The sequence below is a fragment of the Lepidothrix coronata genome, unplaced genomic scaffold (assembly GCF_001604755.1).
Source record: "Lepidothrix coronata isolate B3197 unplaced genomic scaffold, Lepidothrix_coronata-1.0 Scaffold75, whole genome shotgun sequence".
NCBI lineage: Eukaryota > Metazoa > Chordata > Aves > Passeriformes > Pipridae > Lepidothrix > Lepidothrix coronata.
This window is the reverse complement of record NW_016690255.1, coordinates 5,758,600-5,781,994: the sequence shown is the minus strand read 5'-3', so window position 1 is coordinate 5,781,994 and position 23,395 is coordinate 5,758,600. Positions and strand designations below refer to the sequence as shown.

The following is a 23,395-nucleotide window of genomic DNA, read 5'->3' as shown; positions in this document are numbered from 1 at the left end:
GGGTTTGGCATATCTATAATTTGGGTTGCCAGTATTACAGCTAAAACAAGCCAACTAGGACATTTTAAAACACTACATTTTCTTGTAGTCTAGACATATTGTCGCAGACAGTCCAGCCACAGCTAAGGGTCTCTGTAGGCCTAACACAATTCAGATGCTGCTACTTTTCGGTCAATCTTAGGGCTCACTGGCCCTGAACACAGTATATGAAGATTACTCTTTTATTGGCCAGATTGGCAAAACTGAGTGGCTGCTGCCTTGTGCAGTCACTTTGCTCCCATTCCTGTGCTGCCTTCCGTGGTTTTGCTAGCTTACCTTTTTTCTGATCCCGTTCACTATGTGGCTGCTCATAGGTTTCTACTGCTACAACAGAATGAGTACAGCAAGATAGGGAATACCTGGAAGCTGTTCATCAGTCTGTCCTGGGACTTTCTTATCTATGTCCCTGGGTGCATTACATCAAGAAGGAAGTACTGAATAAGTACAGAGCACCCGTAATGCAATATCCTAATATTCAGGAGCTTCCATTAAGGTCACTTGTTTCTGAATCTTTGGAGGTATATCGCTAGGAATTATCCTGTCCTCTGAGATGCTAGTGCTGAAATATGAACTGACAGAAATGTGAATAAATTGTATTTTTTGGATGCCCTCCATGGTTTCATGTATGTGACTGGACATACTATTTAGCTTGGTTAACCTGGGCATGTAACTGAGCAGTTCTATAACTGGTCAGCTTTAGCATTTGTGCGTTCCATTTGTTAAAATTATATTTTATGCTAGCAGACGCTTGCCTAACTTTTGCATTCATTTAGTAAATATACAGTGTGTTGCCATATCATGTCCTTTGACAAGGTATTACCCAAATGAGCTCCAAAGAATTGTTTTAATTCCAATTCCTCCCTATTTTTTTTTTTTTAATTCTTGTCTGTAGTGTTCCCAGCAGTGCAGTAGCCAGGATTCGATTTCTGTCAGAAATGATACTGCTTCAGTCTCGTCTCTGTAAGTCTCCGCAGGGAGGTTAGAGGGTGGTTATCCTCCGGCTGGTCTGGACCTGGTCCAGCATTCAATGAGAATGCAAATCCCCTTGAAAGCAGATACCTTCTCTGCAGCGATACTGCCTTTATGTGCTTCAGGAAGCTTATGATAAGTTAATATTTACATCAAAATACTGTTATTTTTTAAAGGTACCCAATCTGTTGCACTCTGAAAGCTTAATAAATGTGCCTAATTCTTTTTTTTCTCCTTTTCAACAAGACAAAAAAAAAGGAGTATATGTAACAGGACTTAGGGCCTTGCCACAGCAGTGTAGATTATTGTTACTGCTTTGTTGGAACAGAAGTTTGATTGTCAAGGCTTTTGCTACAGTTCAGCACATTAATTTTGTGATGTGAGGATTCCACATCTTCCTTGTTTTTTAAGGTACAGTGTGGCAGGATGAGCTTAAGCAAGCTGGGCTTTGTTGCGCATCCTCACTGTCCGGGTACAGAGGCTTTGGCCAGGAGGCTCGATTTGAACAGGCGGAGTGGCTTTTGGAGCAGATGCAGTGCTAAATTGCAGGAGTGAGGACAGAAAGCCCAAAGCCAGTTTTGTGGCCCAAGATGCCTACCCCCTCCTTTTGTAAGAGGGCTGGCGAGCCATGTGTGCCACGCAGGGCCAGCTGCTGTGGGATGGAGTGTGGGCTGTGGGGCAAAATGCGCTGCCAACTCCGGGGACGGCCAGGGCAGCGCGGGTGGGATGCCAGATCCCCGATCCCCTCTCTGCCGGCAGCGCTGTCACGGGAAATGTTCCTGCCCATGCAGAAAAGTCTTTTCACTCATCCGCAGCCAAGCACACTGCCCTTAAAGCGGCCGTAAATCAGCCGCTCTCTCCCGGATTCAAGTTTTATCTTGCTGGGGCCGTTCAGAAATAACCCGTGCGCGGTTGCGGAGCGGTGGTTCGCCGGGCACAGCTATTTCCGTGCGCGGCGGCCAGCGGGGCTGGCGGGCATCGAGGGGCGGCTATAAACACCCGGGGCTCGCACCTCCCCGCGCACCAGCCCCTCTGTTGATCGCTCTGTTGTCACTCCCTTAGCGACCGTCGCCACGTCGCGCCTTCGCGTCCTGCCGGGCACCCCCCTCCCCCGCGGCTTCCCGGCTCCCCGAGGCCGGCTGTCATGTTTCCAGAAAAAGCCAGCCCCGGCGGGGGCCGGGCCGGGGCTGCGGGACCCGCGGCCGGCAGGTGTCCCCGGCGCCGGCCCGGGAGCGGCTCTCGCCACCGCGGGGCTCCCGCGCCCCTGCCCCCGAGGGCTCCCGCCCTCCCCATCCAGCCGGGAAGAAATAAAGCAGTTTTCCGGGTTCAGGGAAAGAGGTGGGGAGGGCTGAACCATCACCTGCTGGCGATAAATAAACATAAGTCAAATTCCCCATAGGGTTTAATAAATTAATTAGTAATTTGATTAAAGCGTAGATATTTTATAGGGCCTCTAGTGGTCTAGTGGTTAGGGTGCAGGACTCTCACCGCTGCGACCCGGGTTCGATTCCCAGCCCCCCGGGCAGATGGAGCTCGTCAGCCCTGTAAGGCAATCCATCTAAGAGAAGGTCACTCTAAACAAACCTACGTCCTGTGAGACCCTCACTGCCACTGTCCAAGCTTGCTCGGCCCCGGCAGATGAACCTCAGGATTAAAGGGTGGGCTCAGTTCAGCGCATGCTGTGTCTCACCTAAAAAAATCCACTGCGCAGGCTCGAAGGGTTAATGACCTTTCCCAAATCTTCGCTCGTGAAGACTGGCCATTATTATTATTAGATATTTTATAACTGTTTAGTCCCTTTCTTTACACGCCACCCACCCCCCCCACCGAAGCCTTCCAGCCACCTCCTCAAAGCTGCCTAAACTGACAACCTTCTCCCCCACCGGGAGAACTTGGGGGGAAATAGTAGAGAAGGTCCCCAGCTGTGGAGCCTGCAGTGAGGACCCAGTATCACCAACCATTTTCCATCAGCAGGAGGCCGACATCCTGTAATCCAAACGGGAGGCTAAAGAGGAGGGGGCAGATGGCACCTATCTGAAATGCCGCTGATACCTATCCTAGCTTGCCAGATTTTCTTCACTCCTTGTCTGCTGGCATCATGTTTCACCATTTCAGTCCCTGTTCAGCATGGTGTGTTCCTGCTCAACGAGTTGCCTGCAGCACCTTCTCATCCCTTCCAAGAGCTGAGCCTCTTCATGCAGGTATCCCTTCTCTCGGTGGTCCCCCAGACACCCCTCCCCAGCTAAAAGCCCCTCTGCAGTGCTTGCCAACACACCTGGGGCTCAGCTGGTGGTCCCAGCTAAATTTCTTATCATTTACCACAGTGGCTGTTTTCTTCTTGATAAACCCTTCCCACCTGCAGAACAGATTTTTCACTTCACTGAGACGTATCTCTGATAGGCTGCATTTTAAAATGTGACTGCTAATATATTAAATTTAGCCAGATTTTTAGGATTTTTTCTCTTTTAATGTTTTTGTGTAGACAGAGGATCTCTGTCTACTCAATTTAAAAAATGTGAACTGGTCTTTCCCTGATCCATTGTTTGATTTTGAAAGATTTTGACTTTTGTAACTGTGCAGAAGATGTCACCTCAGTGAACCTCAGCTCAGCAGTAAAGTCTCTATGGCCTAGTTTTTGGAAATTATGAGGATCCACTGATTCCTGAGTAGTCAACGGGAAACAGAGTGATGTGCATCTTTGAAAAGCAACCTTGTGCCATAGAAAAATTATTATTTAAAAAAAAAGTGTACATATATGAATATGAGAGTGATAGGGTACATTGCTGTGACTGTGCCTCAAGCTAGCTGAGAGGCTCAGAAGGTTAGAGGCACCATAAAAGTTACACAGAGTCGATGTCATCCCTGTGAGAATTTCAGTGGCACTTACTATGAAGGGGCACCTGAGTTCCAGGAGAGATTTAGTTTTTGGGTTTTAACTCTTAGCTATTATTAAAAACTAGAACAATATTTTAAATCTGTTTTTTTTTTCTTTTTTAACAGGAGGGGGAGGGCTTTAGCAACTCTTCTTATTGTGTGTATTGATGTAATCTCCAGAGAGGTTACCAAGGTTAGATTTTTGAACAAGACAGTTCTGTAGATATGTCATTACATATTCAGAAAATGCGAATATTCAACATTTTTGAATGCTGAGAACTTCTGAAAATGTGTCTCACTGTATGAAATTACTGTGTCATTAAAAAAAAAAAAAGGTGGCAGTCCATGTAGCTCAGAAGATAAAATGGTGTTCTGCATGGCTTGGGAGTAAGGACAGTCAAACAGTGAGTGTTGTATAGTGAAGGCAAGGGATGTGTCATGCTTATGGCTTCTCCAGAAGTCAGACTTTTACCACCATTTAGACACAGCCTTTTTTTTTCTCTTGGCTTTGCCACTTGCTTTCAGCTGGTGCTCAGGACAGTGGGTTCATCTTGCTGTGCCTATTTGTCAACTTACCCTTTGTCTGTATCATCCACCGAAACTTTAATTAATCATGGCTGCACAATATGTGTGGGCTGCATGTGGCACTGCAGGGACTCGTGGGTGCTGTGCTGCCACGTGCAGTGGTGTCAGTGTGGGGGTTTCCTTTCTTTGATACCACTGAATTGGAAGAACTTCTTCAGCTCTGTGTGTGTCTGTGTGCGTTCTGTATATGCAAAGAGTGATTATAATAGTCACCTTATCTCACAGCTAAAGGACTGCATCAGAAAACTGTTAGAGGGTGGGTTATTGGCACCAAACATTTTCTGTCAGTTTGCAGTTCTTCAGTCTGAAAACTCAGCCAGTTTATGCTCTGCTTGATTAGATATACATCCAAGATATTTTCTCTGTTGTTAAGAACAAGTAATTTTCAGGGGAGAAATCATTCTATCCTTTCTTTTGACCTTAGTTCTGAGGATGCTGATTTGTTAACGATTCTAGATGATGGATGATGGATGATGCCTCTACAGAGACGGTGGTGTAATTACCAGAACCTGAATGCATTCATGCTGAGAGACCATATAACATGGCAAAACTAAGACTGTAAAGCCACTTCATGTGAAGAATTATTTTTAGGACATTAGAATACAAAGTTCTTGTTTAGAACTTTTCTACAGTTGTCTGTAAAGTGCTTTTATAAATAAATAACTATTATAGCCTATCTCATGGCCAATGGAAAATGGAGGTATGAGGGTTAGACTTGTTTGTGACAGAGGTACAGACAAGAATGGAAGAGACTGGATTGCTTCCAAGCTTCTGTAGATTTCCTGTCCATTGCCATACTGGTTGGGTCATGTTGCTTCCCACCTAATGTTTTTGTCCCTGGTAAGCTTTGAGTTTGAACTGGTGATGGCTTGTCATGCCCTAGTGTCATTAGCATGTTTGTTTGAGGGGAGGAAACCTCAGAAAATGAAGAAATGTTATCTTGAGCCTTTCTGAATGTCAGTATTCATTCTTAATTGAGCTTGCTTAAACTTGCCTTAGTTCTTCTTTGGTGTGGTGAAGAGTGTTTAAGTATATTGAATTTCATGTTGTTTGATGTAGCAATACACATTAACATATGGTGAGGAGTAGATGTAAGTATATTGTGCTATTCTGTCTTCCATAACTAATATTATCATCTTGTTGCCACCTTAGTCTTAGTTCCTTCCAATTTCTTTCGTTTCAATCACAGGGAACTCATAATGTACACGTCATGTGGTCTGTATGGCAACGAAAGATCCCAGTTTGCCCAGTAAAGTGGTGGTGTTGGTAATGGTCTTCAATATCAGGGTCAGGAAGACTCAAGCACAAAACTTGTAGGTGGTTTCTTTTTGTGCAGTACATGCTATTTAGATTAGTGAAAAGATTCTAGAAACCTTTCTTTCTTAATTTTGGTAATGTACTTGCTTACAGTGTAATCTCATCTTGCATCCATCTGAAGCGCAATACTGACTAATCTTTTCATTTGCTTAACCTGTTTACTAAACCCTGAGTTTCCCAGAGCAACAGGGATGACACATGAAGGCGACTCAGGTACAGTTTAAGAATATAGAGTAGCCTGGAATAAAGGGCTCAAGAATAGCAAGTAGGAGAGTTATTTACAGCAATTTAAGCTAATCTGTCTAACTGTGTGGGGAAGTTGAACAGAGAGCCCTCGCATGACAGGGCAGTGATATTCAGCATGAAAGCAGTGAGTGAGCTTTGCAAGAAGAGATCTAATACATCTGTCCTATGGTGGCCTTCCTTTTGAAGCAGATGTCACTAAAATACAAAACTCCAACCACATGAAATTCATGAAGAGGCAAGGGCTTGCACCACTTTCTTCATAGACAGTGTTAGTTTGTTTTTAAATAGCTTTAGATTGCCACTCAAGATATGTGGTGTTCCCGTAGTTATGTTAGTGTACAGATTGAACATCAGGGTCTGTATTTTAAGTTATTTACAGGTATCTTAAAATTGACTTTTGGGGATGAGAATGCTCTTCCCATATCCAGAAATAAATTACTTTGAGAAAGGGAGATAAACATCTATTTGACTGTTTTAATCCATTGAGCTTAAGTATTATATCCTTCTCCTGCAGAATATTTTTCTCCAACAATTTTTTTGAGCTCACTTTACTCAGAAACTTAGTTCTCTGAACAAGGGAGACTGGGAAACTGGCATTTGTAAAAAATATGGTTGTAAAATAATAAAACCATTTTTAAAGAAAGAATTTTACTCAGTTATAATTAGTGTTTATTTTCCTAGTTTCAGAAAATCTCCCATTGTTGCTTTTGTACATATGAATGATTTTGTAATGTAAGGTTGAAGGCACTGGCAATGTTTATGTGGTTTTGCATTTTTTGTTAGTATTTTAATTATCATCAGTTTCTCTAATCAGACCATGCCATTAACATTCCTTCTACTTGATGCTTAATGGGAATCAGAGTTGAAGTTTGACGTGAAACAACCGTATTGTTCTTTGTTCCGCCTTCTGTGTCTGCATGTGTAACTTACACACATACACACACACATCCTTTTTTAATTAGTAAGTAACAGTGTTAAAATTTTCTGAAAAAATGATAAGAAGGTGAGAGAAAGTCCATAACAAAATGATAGGGACGCACAGCCCAAAGAACTGAATGCCTTGATGCAGAGGACTTCTTTCATTGAGCAGACACACAGTGTCCATCACAAGTACTACCAGCACTTGGACGGCTCATGTAAATGCTGTAGTTCTTTGAAAACCAGTAATACAGTACTGAAAAGTGAGGGTGTTTTCAGCTTCATTTAATTATCAATTACTGTGTTCTTTCTTTGAATGACCTGCCTTCGGTAGCTCGACAGCACCTTTTTTGTCCCCTCAGAATTTTCTGTGCTGTGAGCTGTGCCCTTACAAATGATTTGAACTTGTGGAAGTGGCAGGGGCAACTTTCGGAAACATGTAGCTGCCAAGTTTCCTGTGATGTGATCTTAAAATAGACCAGACTGGGAAAAGAGGGGAGGACTGTCACCAAGTGTGCTCCGCATGTCAGGACTGTTTTTACTTGATCTATATCGGCTGGTGAAGTCCTTTGTGAGCAGAAGAAAGAACCTCACCCCCACCCATTTCCTCTTTTCAGGCTATTTTGGGCTTGCTGTGAAGTTCTCAGTGTACTTTCTCAGCCAGAGCAGCATTGTGAGCTCCTTCTGGTAAATCACATTTTCGGGTTGAGGTGGGGGTTGGGAGGACTATAAGGAGGAGATAGGAATTTGTCTTTAAACAGATTGGGGTTTTTTTTGCCCTTCATGTGTGCAAGAAAATACTCATTATCCCACTGAACGTCATTGAAGTTTCCATGACATTCCAATTTTTTGAGCAGGGTTACCTTGATAGCTTTCACTCATGCTAGAAGGTGGTATTGACATTTTCTCTTTTCTGTTTTAAGGAGTCATGAAATTTAATGAAGAGCTAGTCCCAGGAAGAGGCATCAGGATCTTAAGGAATTTGTGGAATATTCAAGCTGAGCGTTCTTATTAGTGCACGGTTGAAAAATGCCACTGCGTAAACATACATCACTGATCTATTTCTGTAGTGAAGCAATAGCCTAGTTCTCTTTCTTTTTTTCCTCTGGAGTTTCCACCAGAATAACTCAGTTGTTTTTGCTGGGATTGTCGTTGATTCAAACCACTATGGGAAAAACCAAAACTGGAGTCTAATTTCTGTGTGGATGTAAAGAGTCTCCTCTCCTTAGCACATATTCCCAGAAAAACATAGGGGGCAGAAAAAAAAATTCTGCGAGATGATGTGGAAGTGTGGGATAACACACTCAGATTTCTCTGCATAGAAAAGTCAGTATGGTATGAAACATACAGGTGTAAGAAAAGAAAAATATGTGGGAAGGGTTTAAGGAGCTTTGTCACTTGTTTGGTTGGGGCTTTTTTCTGGGTTTTGCTGTTTTTTGCAGAAATGCACAGTCCTGCAGTTCCTCAAGTCCTCAAGACTGTTACTAATTGAACCTACTGAAAGCTGAGCAGTTTGGTGGAAGAAAGATTTGTACACACTGCAAAATTTTCTCTGTGTCGTTGTTCTCTCTAGCTTAATCCTAGGCAATGTTTGATTGAAAGGCTGTACTTGATTAAATGTAAGCATTTTTTCAGAGAACCCATGAAAAAAAGTCATCTGGGAAGGGAAAAAAATGACTGATTTGATTTTTTTTTTAATCTCATTAAATTTAAAATTCAAGAACAAACCAGGAAAAGATTATTTGGATCTTCATGGATCATAGTAAGTCACCATAATGAAAAAAAACCCCTATACCTCACATTTAGTATTTGAAAAGTCTTTCAGGTTTGCTTTCGGGGAAGATACTCCACCATGCAGTCACATGTGAGGTCAATTGACAGTTCTGACTTCTCAGCATGGACTGATATGTTACTTTTTTGTATTGTAAACACAGCAGTCTTCTCAGTGTGTGCATACCCCCAAACAGATACTTTTTGCTACCATTTTAAAAGGGAACAGGTATTTTCCAGAAGAATCAGATGTCTTTGTTTTGCCCCCAAATTATAGTTCACTATTAAGAAATAGTCTCAATGCTTCAAATGTCCTTTATGCTTAAATTAGACCTGAAGTCCTTGGGGGAGAGTTGAGAAGGAAAGGAGATGGTAATTTTAAATTTCTACGTGACTTAATCTTGTGTTTGTTTGCTCAGTATTAAAATCCTAAGTAAAAGTCCATGCTTTAGCGTTATCACATGAGAATGTTTTGCAGATGTAGAAACTTGAAGTCAGACCTGATAGCACCGTGTTGCCCTGGTACTTTTATCTTGTCCTGTCTTTTCCCCTGTCTGCAACATCTTATTTTCATGGAAGGGGCAGTTCCTTAAACTCTCTTGCTGTTTTTTTCATCACCTGATGGGCTAGAGCAGCGCACATTGTTATTTTTTTTTTCTCAGAAATATGTCCTTGAATCTTGCTCCCTTGTCTGTGCACCAAAACCAAAGTATGTTTTCTTCAGGAATTGCTACCTTCCACACAATGGTCCAGGATACCAAATTCCTAACTTTTTCCTTAAAATTCAGAAAGCTTCAGCAAGAACCCAGAAGCCTTGGTGGAGTGGGCAGAACAGTCCAGCTTAGGTTTCCAGGCCGTGACTTTCACAATGTAACTTGTAGTTTTCCTGTTTGGCTGTCAGGACTAGTTCTGGAGTCAAGTATATTATATTTAAGTTATCTCAAAGCTTACTGCATTGTGGTTGTGGGGTGTGGGTGGGTTCTGTTAGTTTGTTTAATTCATTGCTCCTGAAAATCAATCCTGCAACCTCCTCCTGCTCACTTCTGGAATAAAAAAAAATTAAATAAGTGGCATTTTCATTTTGCTAATGGTAATATATTTTGTTAAGAGGTCAGTCCAGACACCTTCCATGGATGTGTTTTGGTAAAAAAAAAAAATCATACGAAATAGCTCCTTGTGAATATTTCTCTGGAGGCAGATTGTTTTATGATGGCAGGCTATGGAGAAGGATGGCTGTCAGGGCTGGGTACGCAGGGCAAAACACATCTTTTGTGGGGTGGGTGAAGCACTTCTGCCCTGGTGAGCCCAGCACAGACAGCCCGGCCCACCTCGTGGCACTTTGTGAGGAGAGTTACTGTAAGCAGACAAAGTGTAGAGGGTCATAAATTCTGGGAGCATCAACATCTTAGTCGGTGCCAGTCTGCGAGCAGGAACTTTCCTCAGCCAGGCATGGTTCCAGGTGGCTGGAGACAAGACAGGGCGGCGTATTTACAGCCCCAACAGCCTGTTGCTAGAGAGAGCTGCCACTGCGCAAGAGCCCTCGTTTGTAGTAGCTGGGTTGTGACATTAGCATAAGATACTCTGTGCAGCTGGGCCATGCCAGTGCCAGATACGAGTGCCATGGTACGGGCTGACCCAGCTGCACTGAAAGTCTCATTCTTTTCTCTGTCTTTTTTTTTTTAAGATCAACAATGCAAAGGGACGGTTACAGCTAATGCGCTCTTGCACCCATGTGCATTAAAATACACAGACATTAAGCAAACACAGCTCACTTCTTTCTTTCCTTCTCTTCAAGTATTGTAAGGGTTTCTTCTTAAACATCTGCAGTTGCCCAAGATGATTTCTTGCTCTCCTAAAGGCAGAAATTGTGGTTAGGAAAAAAAAAAGTGTGCTTGTGTATGTAGACATATATATGAGAATAAAATATGTCCCTGTTTGCTATTTCAGTTCTGCTTAGGGAAGAGCAGTTTTGAGTATTGAAATAATGCAAGCTGAACATTTTTCTAATGGGCATCATTTTATTTGTGTTGGAAATACTGAAATAATGCGTATTTCACAGGTCAGCAACTAAAGCCCAATTACATACTGATTTGTAGATTGCCCAATTGTGAAGGGGCAGCAGTCAGCTTTTCTTTCCCAGTCTAGAGTGTCTCACAGGTATATATTTACAATTCCTACACCAGCTTCATAAGCATAAAATGAGATCTGATTCTCTTAGTTGCCTTGAGGGTTTTCTAGTTTGAGAATGGACTTTGTTTCCCAAGTTTGTCTCTAATCCAATAAAGAAGTTTAAAGCATTACTATAAAAGAATATATATAAAATATAGTTAATTAATATTGAATAATGCTGACAAAAAAGTGAAGAAACTTTTTGTTACTATTCAAAAGTGATTATACTCTGAATCAGGATTTACCTCAGAACAAATTGCCATTCTAAAACATTCAAAAATAATTTGCCAAGACTTTAAAAAAAAAAAATTCCTTAAAGCAGTGATGTTAAGAAAAATCAACAAATTACATCTAATCAAGGAAAAACTTCCAGTTCTTTTTGTTTACTGGCTTTTTATTTTCTCTTGGGAAACTCTGAAGCCAGATTTTCAGGCTATTCTCTGCAATTATGGGAACCCGGAAAGATTAGTTTTTAAAAGAAAGCCAAGTTTCTCAAGAAGAAACACTACTCCAGGAACTGGGACTTCTGGAAGAAAGAGCAAATGCCGCGGTATTCGAGATGGTTTTGTTGACTTTTGACTTTCCCACAGGCCAGAAGAGCCATGGTCCTTGATAAACAAAAATGATGGTGGATGGTTCCCAATAAGATCCCCTTGTCCTGATGTTGGCAGTTGCAGGTGTGAAATGCTGAGTGTTATTAGTCCCCAGGGAGCAGTGACAAAGAGCTTTGAGGAGCAACGAGAAGGCAGGAGAGGCCACTTTGTCCCTGTTTTTTTAAGTTGTAGAACATGGAGCGATGTGAGAGATGAAGGGTGGAGCTGAGTACTTGCATGAGTAACATCTGCAGGACTGGGCCTGATCCTTTTCCCACTGAAATGAACAGGCATCTTGCCAGCCCCGGCACTGGGACCAGGATCTGTGCCAGCAAAGAAAAGGGAAACTGGTTAGGCTTTTTCTATGGCCTGCTCAAGAAGGAAGCAAAAAATAAGAAAAGGCTGAAATAGGTGAAAATAAATGATACCATTAAAATAGACGCTTTATGGCTAATACCCATAGGGACCTGTTTTGTAAGCAATGTCTTTAGTCCTGCCAGTTTTCCTTCAGACATGTGTGAAGCTTCGTGCTTGGTTGGAGGAGTCAGTCTCTGGGTTTGGAGGTGTGGGACATGAAGAACTGGAATAGGAGATAGATGGCCACTGGCATTTCTGTGGTGGGGTTGCCATGAGGGCAGGGAGAATGTTTTTCTCAGCTTGGGAATGTTGCATTGCAGCTTTAAAAAATTGGAAATACCATCCTCATGACCTGGATCTTTTCCCTAAGCTTTTCTTCTTTTTTATTATAGTTAATCTTATTTCTAAATACCAGTTTTCTTTCCCCCAGGGAATTCAGTAGGTAATGGCATATTTCCCTCTTTCTCTAGCCCAGTTAAGTTTTGAGGTGCTTTTTCCTTTCTGTAGAGGGTTTTTTGGGTTGTGTATTTAAGTATGGTAAATTAGAGTAGAAATAGGTCAACTGATTAGTAACTGCTGGTTTGCCTTTAAAAGCAAATCATATTAAAAATTATTCTTCACATTTCTCAGTATATGTGCCAGCTATGTGTAATTTTAGCTTGTGGTAATGGCAATGGATCATTTGGGGCAAGGGAAAACAAACCCTCTGGAATCAGAACAGAAAGCAGAGTAAGTAAAATAATGAAAGCATATGTAATTATTTCCTAAAAAAATGTAATGCTCCAGTGAGGTTTCACGAATCCCACATGTAGGACAGTTGCAGCTTTGAACCTAGTGTATTTGGAAAATCACTTATCTTGGTAGCACAAACATAACTCACTGACTGATTTGAGAACTTTTCTGTTTAAATTAAATAAAGAGAAAATTTTCCTATTTACTGTTTAGTCCCTGGAAGCTTGTGGGCCATAAGCAGAGCTGTTACAGTATTGGCACATTTGAAAACATGCATTTATACTGCCTGTAGAGTTTTTAAGGTATCAGATCAGCTTGTAGTGATAATACCCACATTGTGTTAAAGCAAACTCAAGGGTAAAACATATGTACTTGGCAGTCCTCAGACAATAAAGCTGTATGTTTTACTGCTAAAATTTTGTCTTCCTACTTCAGCACTGTTCGTTTTGGGTAATCTTAAATATCACAACGTGCTTTTCCAAAATTGACTGCAGTGATTGCATTGAACCTTTTGATAGACAAGCCTCATTTGTAAAGGAGAGATTATCAGTGACTTGTTTGCTATACTTCTAAAAATTAATTGCTTGACATGTGTTTCTGAACTGGTTGGGGAGCTCCTTTAAACTTGTCATACTCTGAAGTTCTCTCCTAGTTAATGACTGTGGCTTAGTCTGCACTAGAAAATGGCACATCAGCGAGGGTTGTTCGTAAATCACTCCCCTAACACATTCAGCTGTGCCAGCAGAAGCTGGAAGGTAAATTAAATTATTTTTAAAAAATTTTTTTGCTGGTGTAGCTTGTTCCATCCAAGAGACAGGTTTAAAGTGTACTGTCTGAGGGCTTCTTTGCACATGTAGTCTGTGTAAGGGTAAGAGACGGTCAACCGGCATAACTTTATGAACTCCATTAAATTTTCTCATGCTAAAGATATTTCCAATTGCCAAGATGTCTTGTTTTCAGAAACCCTTGCCAGGCTTACTTAGACCCAGCAAGCAATACAAATTTAGTGCCTTTTTAGAAGTGAATTCATTAAGTTAGTGGAGTCCCCTCCTTGTCCTGATGAGTTAAAGGGTATTTCTTATAATCAATCTGATCAGCAGAATATAAATTGCAGTCTGATCTGAACTCTAGTGCTGACCTGGCTTTGGGCATAGCATCGTGAAGGCACCTTCCAGGGCCCTTCCAGCCTAAAAGGATTCAGTGGCTCTGGGCAGGGCTGTGCCAGTTCATGGGCAGTGAATGCTGCAGCATGTGCTGTATGTATCAGAATGACTTACGTAGCTTTCACAGATGCTGGCAAGGTGAGCCAAGAAAGTTGCATAAATGGATGAAAACAATTTCTTTGTGTCATAGGTGTTTTCTGAGTGCCTGGATCTCCCCTCTGCTTCATCTGGTGATCACTATGGTTCCTCTGCACTTTGCCATCCCTGGAAAGTTTCAAAGGTTCAAGGCTAGCAGTAGAAGCACTTTTAAACTCTGAAGTGTTGTTACAGGTCCTGTTGTTTTTCTGATGATGTATCTTTGACATGCAGTGGTGCTTGCCATGTAGAACAGTTGTGGTCGATCTACCATCCCTCCCTTGCACTCAGTAACCTCAATGAGCTAGCAGTGTGAAGGAAAACAGTAAAAAATTCCCCAATTCCTCTTTCAGTGTTCAAAATTATGGGTTTTTTATGATCCTTTCCTTCTCTTTGGCACAGAGGTGATAGTCCACATGGATTTGCTGAGTGTGGTCATGGGTGTCAGAGAGGAGATCTCTCATCTCCTGCTTCTTTGTCGCTGTGCTGGCACCACTTATGTTCCCAGTAGTGTGGTGCCTCTCCAATTTCCTGTCTCTACATGCCAGATCATGGGAGTTAGACAGTCAGCAGCGCTGTACTGGGGCTGGAGCCAAAGAAGAGGAGCAAAAGACGTGAGCAAAATTCTTTCCTTAGGTGAAGCTCTGCACTAGGGGTCTTAGGTTATTGACTTGGAATGACTGACCTAAGTCTTTCTAGCAATTTGAAGGTGGGGCTTGTAACTGGAAGCCTCCTGTCCCTCTCTTTTTTAAACTATTCTATTCTAACAGTGTTGCCATTTGAGCTGGGTTTGAATTCTGTGGAGTCTGCAAGGCTGTGAAGAAAATCTTGGAACTCCTGTCTTGCTGTCCTAGTGATCCAGTGTTCACTCAGATTTCCCATGTTGTTTGCCAACTCATTCTGAGACTAAAAGTAACATAAAGACCCAGAATGTTCCATGTAAATGCTCAGATCCTGCAGGAAAAAGTTCTGCAAAGCAATCTAAATGGTAGTAGGAACAATGGCTTATTTTGGGACTTAAGAGACACTCAGCAGTAATTTGGAGACTGTGAAAGTCTGAGATTGCTAGCACTGAACTAGCGATAGCCAAGCAAGGTTCTCTGCAGAGTTACAGTTCTGGCGAGCTGGACCTTTATGTAAGCGGGAATAACCAACCACGGAACAGAGATTGCTCAAAGTGCCTCACAGTGGCAGAATTTCATTTGTTATTAATGAAATTGATAAGTTTTGTGATCCAGTGCAACTTGAGAGAGAGCACTAGTTGGGCTGCCTACGGTTTTTGAAACTCCCTTTACAAGATCACCAGCTACTACAAAGAGCTGCTTTCCAGCTAGCATGGCACAGGCAAACTGTCCTGTTTCCATCCTTGAGGTTTCTTACAGATCCTGCCTATTCTCCACAGATCTCCCTTAATTGCTGACATTCTTGCTGGCCTTTTTATTTGATGACTGCCAGACTGTCACCAGATCCCTAATCTCAAATCCGTCAAAGGTGTAGCAAAACCCAGCTCACTTACAAAGGCTGTTTCATCCTTTCTTTTGTGACCTGACTTAAACTGGGGTTTTCAGGATGGAAGACTGGTTACCAATTTTTTAATGCCATGGGAATGGTTGCCTGGGAATAGCTTCATAGTTACTCTCTTATGATCCAAAATAGGTAGAATCATGGATATATGTGCATCTACTTGTGAGAGAAGGCTGTAAGGCTTTTGGTTCATTTAGGTTTGGGTGGTGTGGTTCATTTCTTTTTATTTTTACTTTACACTGGAAGAGAGATTTGTCCTAATTTAACAGTAATCCACGATCTGGAGTCAGATTATGTTTGATAATGGCCTAGTGTTTGTAGAATGATTAGGGTTTTTATTTTTGGCGGGTCTCTCTTGTGATAGGATCTGTGTTTTGGGTCTGCACTCTTTGCAAAACTGAGAATGAAGCTATACAGGGCTTAAGGTAAATCAGTCTTCTTCCTCTTGCCTCCCATGGTGAATTGCTCCGGTGGTGGTTACATAAGGCAACCCAGCTGAGCAAAGCCGCAGTAAAAGAGAAGCAGCTTGCTACTCACTTTCTGTCAAGTTGCCACACTCCTTCTGTACATGCTGCTCTACACCAGTTGCACATTACCGCAGCAAATAGCTTCCAAAACTCCAGCAGTTCTTTCTCCCATGTGCCTTTGCTTGTTAGCATGGTTGAAAAGCTTTTGTGCTACTGCAGCGTAGCTTGTCTGCTGATAGACACAATAGAAAGCAGTTTCATAGTATCCTTTTTTATACTTTGATAGCCCTGGCTGGCCGTATGTTTCTGCTCCTGGAAAAGGAGTGAACTGAGTTTCTGGAAATGTGAGCAATCATGGTCTTGAAGTTGAGCAGCCTCATTTGAGGCATTTCCACTGAGGGCCAGATTCAGGACTTGGAAGTCTTTGGGAGGAATCTGGAAGTTCTTTGCTGGAAGGGCATGTGGAAATCCAAGGCAGCATTATTTTTCCAGGGTAGTGGATACAAGTAGCCCATCAGAATAAGGAACTTTTCACCAATCCTCATTTACCTTGTGTTCAGAAATCAAGACTGTATTTTAACAGGTTGTAAATGAGCAGTTTTTAGGCAATTTGAATCAGGTGATGTGCAAGGCTCCCCCCATCAAGTGGCACAATCACTCTTCCAATTAGAACTAGCTCGCAGCTGCCCAGCTCCTCCATTATATAGGGTGTAGGTTTCCTGTTGTCCCACAGTGAAGGTAGGAGGAAGTATGCAAGAGCATGAAAGCTCTGGCTTGCAAAGAGCTACTTTTTTGCTGTTTCTACATTGTTTGCTCCGTCTAAGTTAGTGAGATACCTTCTTTATAGTGGTGGAGTACAGCATGAGCCTCCACTGGCATGTTCTAGCTACCTTCCTACATAGTTGCTTTCATCCAAGTTGTACAGTATGAGGAAAGACTTGGCATTGTCATCCTGACTTACCAAATTTTGTATTAGTCATGTCTCTTTGGGAGATGGTGGCAGTTCTTCACCTCCCACGCATAGCCTACATACAGTCTTTTACCAGGCTCAATATGGATTTTAAAAAAATATATATCCTGATTCTTCAGCTCGTTTAACTGCAAATGGCTGTAATTCATAAATGTTACAGTTTTGTTTGTCTGATGAGAACTGTAGCCTGTGCTATCAATGGTATTTTTTGCTTCCCTTCCCCTTCTTGCTGTTGCGGTAGGGCAAATTGCATCATTTTTAATAAGATTAGAGCTATTTGCATTTTAAGGTGTTCAGGGTATTAGCTGGCAGTGTGTCAGTTTAGTCTGTCTGAGCTGGCTTTGGTCACCTCCCATAAAGGTTAGAGAGTTCAAAAATATTGTGCCTGGTTGAACTGAGAGTCTAGACATGTCTGGAGAGATCCTTAGTTTTCAGGGTTTGTCTAAGCTTTGTTTCAATAGGGGTGTGAAAGCTACCAAAAAAATGACAAGCTAACACAAAGGTTTGAAAGTCATTTGAGTACTGTGTGGGTGAGAAATGCCTGTATCTGTACTCTTAGTCAAAGAACAGTAAAGGGCACACACTGAAAAAATAAAGAGCACTGTCAAGCAAATAAAAGGCCCTTTATTTGTGTGTAGAGATGGAGAAGGAGTTTGGGGTTTCTTCTTGTTTTAACTATAGAAACTTAGGTGTGCCATTCAGACCTCTGTATGCCAGGCCAAATGCAGAAGACTACAACCCGGCATATAATGGCCAATCTTCGCGAGCGAAGATTTGGGAAAGGTCATTAACCCTTCAAGCCTGCGCAGTGGATTTTTTAGGTGAGACCCAGCGTGCGCTGAACTGAGCCCACCCTTTAATCCTGAGGTTCATCTGCCAGGGCCGAGCAAGCTTGGACAGTGGCAGTGAGGTCCCCAGGACGTAGGTTTGTTTAGAGTGACCTTCTCTTAGATGGATTGCCTCACAGGGCTGACGAGCTCCATCTGCCCGGGGGGCTGGGAATCGAACCCGGGTCGCAGTGGTGAGAGTCCTGCACCCTAACCACTAGACCACCAGGGGCCAGGTTGTAGTCTTCTGCATTTGGCCTGATTCGTGCAACCTTTCCTTCCCTTCCCTAAGGCTTCGAGACTGAAAGAAAAGAGGAATAAATATGCAAAGTTTTATTCCTGCAGGACTGCACAATTTGCCACTTCTGGAGGCCCAGCTGCTGGTTGTGGCCCTGTGCTCCACGCAGTTGTGACCATACTTCTGTCCTGCTCAGGGACCTTCCCTGCGCACCACCTTTTGGTTCAAGAGGGCTTTCCCTGAAGACCCCCAGTTCTGTGCCTTGAACAGGCATGTTTCATTTTCTCCCCCAATTCCAGTGAACCTCTTTCACCCTTTGAGGATAGAAATACATATTGTCCAAGAACATGGTTTTCATGTGAAGATCTCGAAACAAGAAGCAGTACTGCTCCTATACCTCAAGCTGTCCTGAATCGTGGAGAGTTTAATGGGTCTTGACAGAAGTTGGATAGTTGCCTGAGCCTTGACAGATGCTCCTGTGTATTGTGTCCTGTCTGGAGGAGTCACTGTATGCTGGAGTCATCGTACCTTTTGGTACTTTGAAGCGGTGGTTGAAGTAGAGGTGCTAAGGGTAGGCCATGGAGACTGCTTTTGCAGTTGATGACAGAAAGACAAAACACTGGAATTACACACTGGATTTCTTTTTTCCCCAAAGCTTGAAATTTCTCAACTAACAGATGAAGTAACCTGGGAGAAGGGCAAAGGAACAGTAACATAAGCAAAATATGCCTGCTGAGGTTTCCTAGAGAGGAATTAATGCAGAGCAGAAGCTATTTGCTTCTGCAAGTTTCTACAGGCAAATTATATTCTTGACCACTCTTCAGTTCTCATGATAGTTGGAGTATTTTAAAACTTTGATTCCTGGAACTGTACAAATGAGAATGTCAAGTTTCATTTAAAAATTACAGTAAAACATGTTTCTAGCCTTTCAGACTGCAGCCCAAATCTTTAGGGTATGGCCTGAGTAAACTCAAATATTTCCGAACAACAGAAAACAATGGAAATGTATTTTTTTAGTCTTGGGATTAACTTTAAGGGGGCAATACTAGAATTGTCAAACCTTCATCATCAGTAGTGCTAAAGGCTCTTGAAGGATTTAACCACCTCAGCAGTTATGTTTAATTTGAAGTGTGGAGAAGAGAGCAGCCAGTTCATTTCCCTAGTTATTTCGGCACCATTGGTGATATATTTGTGGGTTTGTATATTTAATATAGGCTTTGATGTTTTCCCTTATGCATCTTTTTATTATATAAATAATGTCCTTGTTTCTTGGTGTTTTTTGTTAGTGTGTTCAAATACATTCATCTTTTGTTTCACCCTTCCCTAGTGACCTGTTACATTTAGTTATAGGATATGCAGAAAGGAAATAATTAGTCTAACTTTGATCTGCCCTTGAAATTGCGTTGTGCTTTTAAACCACTATAGAAAAAGAACAGTAAATTTGTTTCTGCTCTCCTCAGCAACAAAGCACAGAGTGAATCTAAGCACTGTAAATTATTTTACTGTGATAGCCTAAAGAGCCACTTTTTAATAAATGACTTGTAGATGGAGACTTTTCTTTCCAGCATGGAGATGCTGCAGACAGGGCAGTGGTGTGCCAGAAGCTCCTGAACTGTGAAATCAGAAGAGACCGTTAGATCATAACTTCTGAGCACCTGCGTGGGTGCCTGCTCCGTCTCACCTGCTTACTTTCATATAGTCCTTCACCTTAATTTATTTTTCCTCTTTTTAACATTGAAGCTTAGTTTGTCGATGATATTTTCCTTTTTTTTTTCTTTTTTTTTTTCATTTTCATATTCTGCTTGGCACTGAATGAGCAAATTATTAAAGGTTCCCTGCTCCAAGGAGCTCTGGGGGGAAAAAAATCTGCCAGAAGTTATTTGAAATGGGCTGTGAAATTTGCAAACTGTTATGTGAAAACCAGGTATAGTTTTCTGTTTCTGGTTTCCATAGCCTAGAAACAAAGCAAAGTTTGGGGGATAGAACAAAAATGATGCAGCTTTGAGATGTGTTTTTTCCAGCTGCTGATGGTGAAGGAGAGCCTTGGGTAGTACACCACAGAATTTGAAGTATGCGTCCATCTAGTTAATTTACTTTTACTTGACCTTCTTATTTTTTTAAACCTTCAGTTATCTCCTAGTGTGTGTTGTTTTTTGAGACACTGGAAATATTAAAAGTTAGGTAATAGGACAATAGGAAACAGCTTTATTTCTGTTAGTATCTGCACTTTGTTTTTACAGTTTCTTTTACTGCTCAGAAAAACAGAGAATAGAAATTATTTGGAATACAGAAAATGCAATAGTTGCTAATTTCTCCTGCTACTCCCCTTAGTCTGGCATTTATTGTGTGTGGCTTGGTGGGAGATTGTCCTAGTGCAATGGAAGACTGTCTAGGTGATTCACTAAATGGTCTCTGATCTATGAGAAACACTATTTGCTGTCAAAAGTCCTAAAAAGGCTTTCCTTGGAGTGTTTTTTTGGGTTCTGGCTTTTTAGCTTTTTTGCCTTTTTTTTTTTTTTTTTTTTTCCTTCTCCTTTTTTTTTTTTTTGGCTAGGCAGCTGTTGAGCTAAGAATGCCCAGAATTTTGTATAGTGGATGTGAGCATTTTACACCTTAATCTCACTTCCTGTTTCATAAGCAATTCATCTTTTTTGTCATAGTTCCAGACGTCAAGATCATAGGACTGTCTTTTTTTTAATTATGCAGTGCTCAGGCAATGCAGTTGTGATTCTTGATTGAAGGCTCTTTATGTTCCTGTAATAAAAATAAATGGCGAAAATGCAGTAATTTTACCAAGATGTTGTTTAACCAGCATGGGCAAAATGTGAAACCAAAGTCTTTGTAGTTAGTCGTAATTAAAGATTCCACCGTATAGTTTGTGTTATTTTTTTGTTATTATTTTTATTTGATTGTCTGTTATTCCTGAATGATGTTCTGTCCAGTGCAAGTATTTTTGTTCCCTTTATCTGTTAGCTGTGTTTTCTGCCCAAAGCCATCATGTATTGTTCTTTTAAGATGACATCTCTTGTGCTCTACCCCAGAGCTAGATGCAGTAGTGTATGAGTGTCTTAACAGACTTCCTACTATCATGATGCTGTATTATTTAGGTTTTTCAAAAGGCATTTAGGCCTTTGCTGAAAGAGGATTCAAATGTGTATAGCAGTGGTGGTTATTACTCAATGTTATATTTGTCCAGAAATACATCTGAAAGGTAGAGATGTTAATTTTAGTTTCACTGAGTTTCCCAGACTGGAAACGGAATGTAAATCTGAGTATGTATCCCTCTCTTGTGTTTTGCCTCTAGCAGCTTTTAGAATCACAAATGCACATTTTTAATGACTAAATGTAACATTAACAGAGAGCCATTCTGCCCCAGTTGTTTCATCGGAAAATGGACTTGCTAGAGACTGCTTTTAAGTAGCCACATCTATCTAATCAAGGTTTCCCTCTTCCCCCTGGAAAAGAAATGTTTAAAAAGCAGAGAAAATAAGATTATTCATTTGTCTGCAAGCTTCGGAATGGCAGCTGGAATTTAAAGTAAAAGGAAGAGGTCATGGTGTGTGGCTGCACAATAGTCACCTTCCTCCAGAAGCTGGTATTTTGTTCAGCCCTACTGGAGGTGGGCAGGAGGTTGTACAGTGCCCCTGGGGCTGGGACCCAGCGTTGGTGTTGCGATGGGTAACCTGCTGTATTCTCTGGGCGTGGGTGAAAACACTGGCAGAGGTTAAATACTGTAAAGGATGAAGGGGTACCTTTAAGTTACTATATTTTTCTTCCAGTTTTTAAATAAAACCCTGCACCATTTTAGGAAATTAACAGTGAAACAAAAATATTTTGGAAAGCTACTGTAGCCTTTCGGTCCATTTTGCGTTTCTGCAGTCCCTAAACATGGAGTGCCACTTTGCTGGACTTTGGGGCTGGGAGTGTAGGTTGGCTGTGTTGCTGTTGTGTGTGTGCTCCTTGCAGCTGACATTTGGAGCAGGCCCATGCCTAGATGGTGGAACTGGCCTTGGGCTGAGGAACCCAGGGGAAGAGCAGCTTCCCCATGTGGGATTGGTGGTCCAGCATCACTTTTCTCCCCCAGCGTGCTGCAGTGGGGAGCTTGCGGCTTGCAAAGAGGAGGACGATACTTGGTGTTATCCTGCATGAACCTCCTGGCAATTCCTGCAAAGAGCTAGCCTATGGCATCTTCCTCCTGTGTGCGGAATGTGTATCTGAGTCCTGTTGGACAGACTTTAGGGTTTGGGGGAGTTCAGAAGGGCATATGGAGCTTGGTCATGTGGCATCAGCTCCTGGCATCTTCCCTTTTCTTTTCCAGTAATGTAAAACTGATCATCTCAAATGAAGTGGTTAATGTAAACAATTAAAAACAAAAAAAGAAAAAGTACACTGCAAGGTTGATGTGAGATAAGGCAGAGAACCTTTTGACTAACTGGAGCACATGGGTGATTCAGAAAGCCATGCAGCCAGCTGGTGATGATATAAAGCACAAGGGATTGTCTCTTCTCTGTTCCACCTGTGCTGGCAGGCTGGAAGTTTTTTGCCGGATGGCTGTCCTGCCGACTCAGTGAAAGGAAGGCTCTTTGGGTAGTCAGGGCTTTCACACTGCTGCACCTTCTGACCAGGTTCATGTGGGGAAGGGAAGAGACCTGGGGTGTGAGGCAGCACAACCGCTTTTAAGGGTATGACCTTAAAGGAAGAAGAGTTGGAAAAGCCAAGATAAAGAAAGCTCAGAACATCCTTAAGGCTGCCAAGCCTAAAATTAGATGCAGGCTAGGCTTTGTTTTCCTTGCAGGCTCACATGCCACATGCATCTTCCCTCGTTGGCCTACTCCGAGAGGACAGCGAGTGCTGACGTCGAGGAGCACTTGACTCCCTGGGAATAGGTTTCTTGTGACTTTCTGTACTCCCCATCATCACACGATGGGAGCAGGTGGGCGACACGGCAGAGCTGCTGTCACGTGCGGGCACACGCGGTGTGGTGCTGCTGACAGCAGCTATCCTGGGACTGTTGCTATTGACAGCCAAAGCGTTGTTGACTGCAGGGAGGATCAAAATTATTATTGGTGACCACATGAGGTATCAAGTGCAGAGTTGATGTGACCACATGAGGTATTAAGTGCAGAGTTGACGTTAGGAGTCCATGCACAGAACACAATTCACCATGTCACATGGTGGTTTAAAGTGTGGGCAGGGGATTGGGTACAGGCAGGAGAGGGGTGCTGGATACCACATCCCAAACGCGTGTTATAACCCTTCCCTCATAGGCTGTCATTTATATTTGGGTGGGGTACGTATTAGCATTTATACTCAAAAAATCCACTCTTGCCAGATGAAAAAAAAACAACCAAAGAAACGCCAAACATTTGGGTATAGCTTGGTCATTCAGGGTGGGCCAAAACAACATTGGGAGCTTATACTTGAGGCTGCACTTTGGTGCAAATATGGCCTGATTCTCATGTCGGTGCATTAAAATGGAGTAGTGTGACCGTACAGTCACTA

The 23,395-nt window shown here is 42.2% G+C and overlaps 1 protein-coding gene across 2 annotated transcripts in view; it reads left to right on the top strand.

Annotated features, from left to right (window-relative positions):
* Positions 1-23,395, top strand: part of LDLRAD4 (low density lipoprotein receptor class A domain containing 4) — a 254,135-nt gene that overhangs the window by 193,215 nt on the left and 37,525 nt on the right. The gene's annotated exons all lie outside the window — the stretch shown is intronic.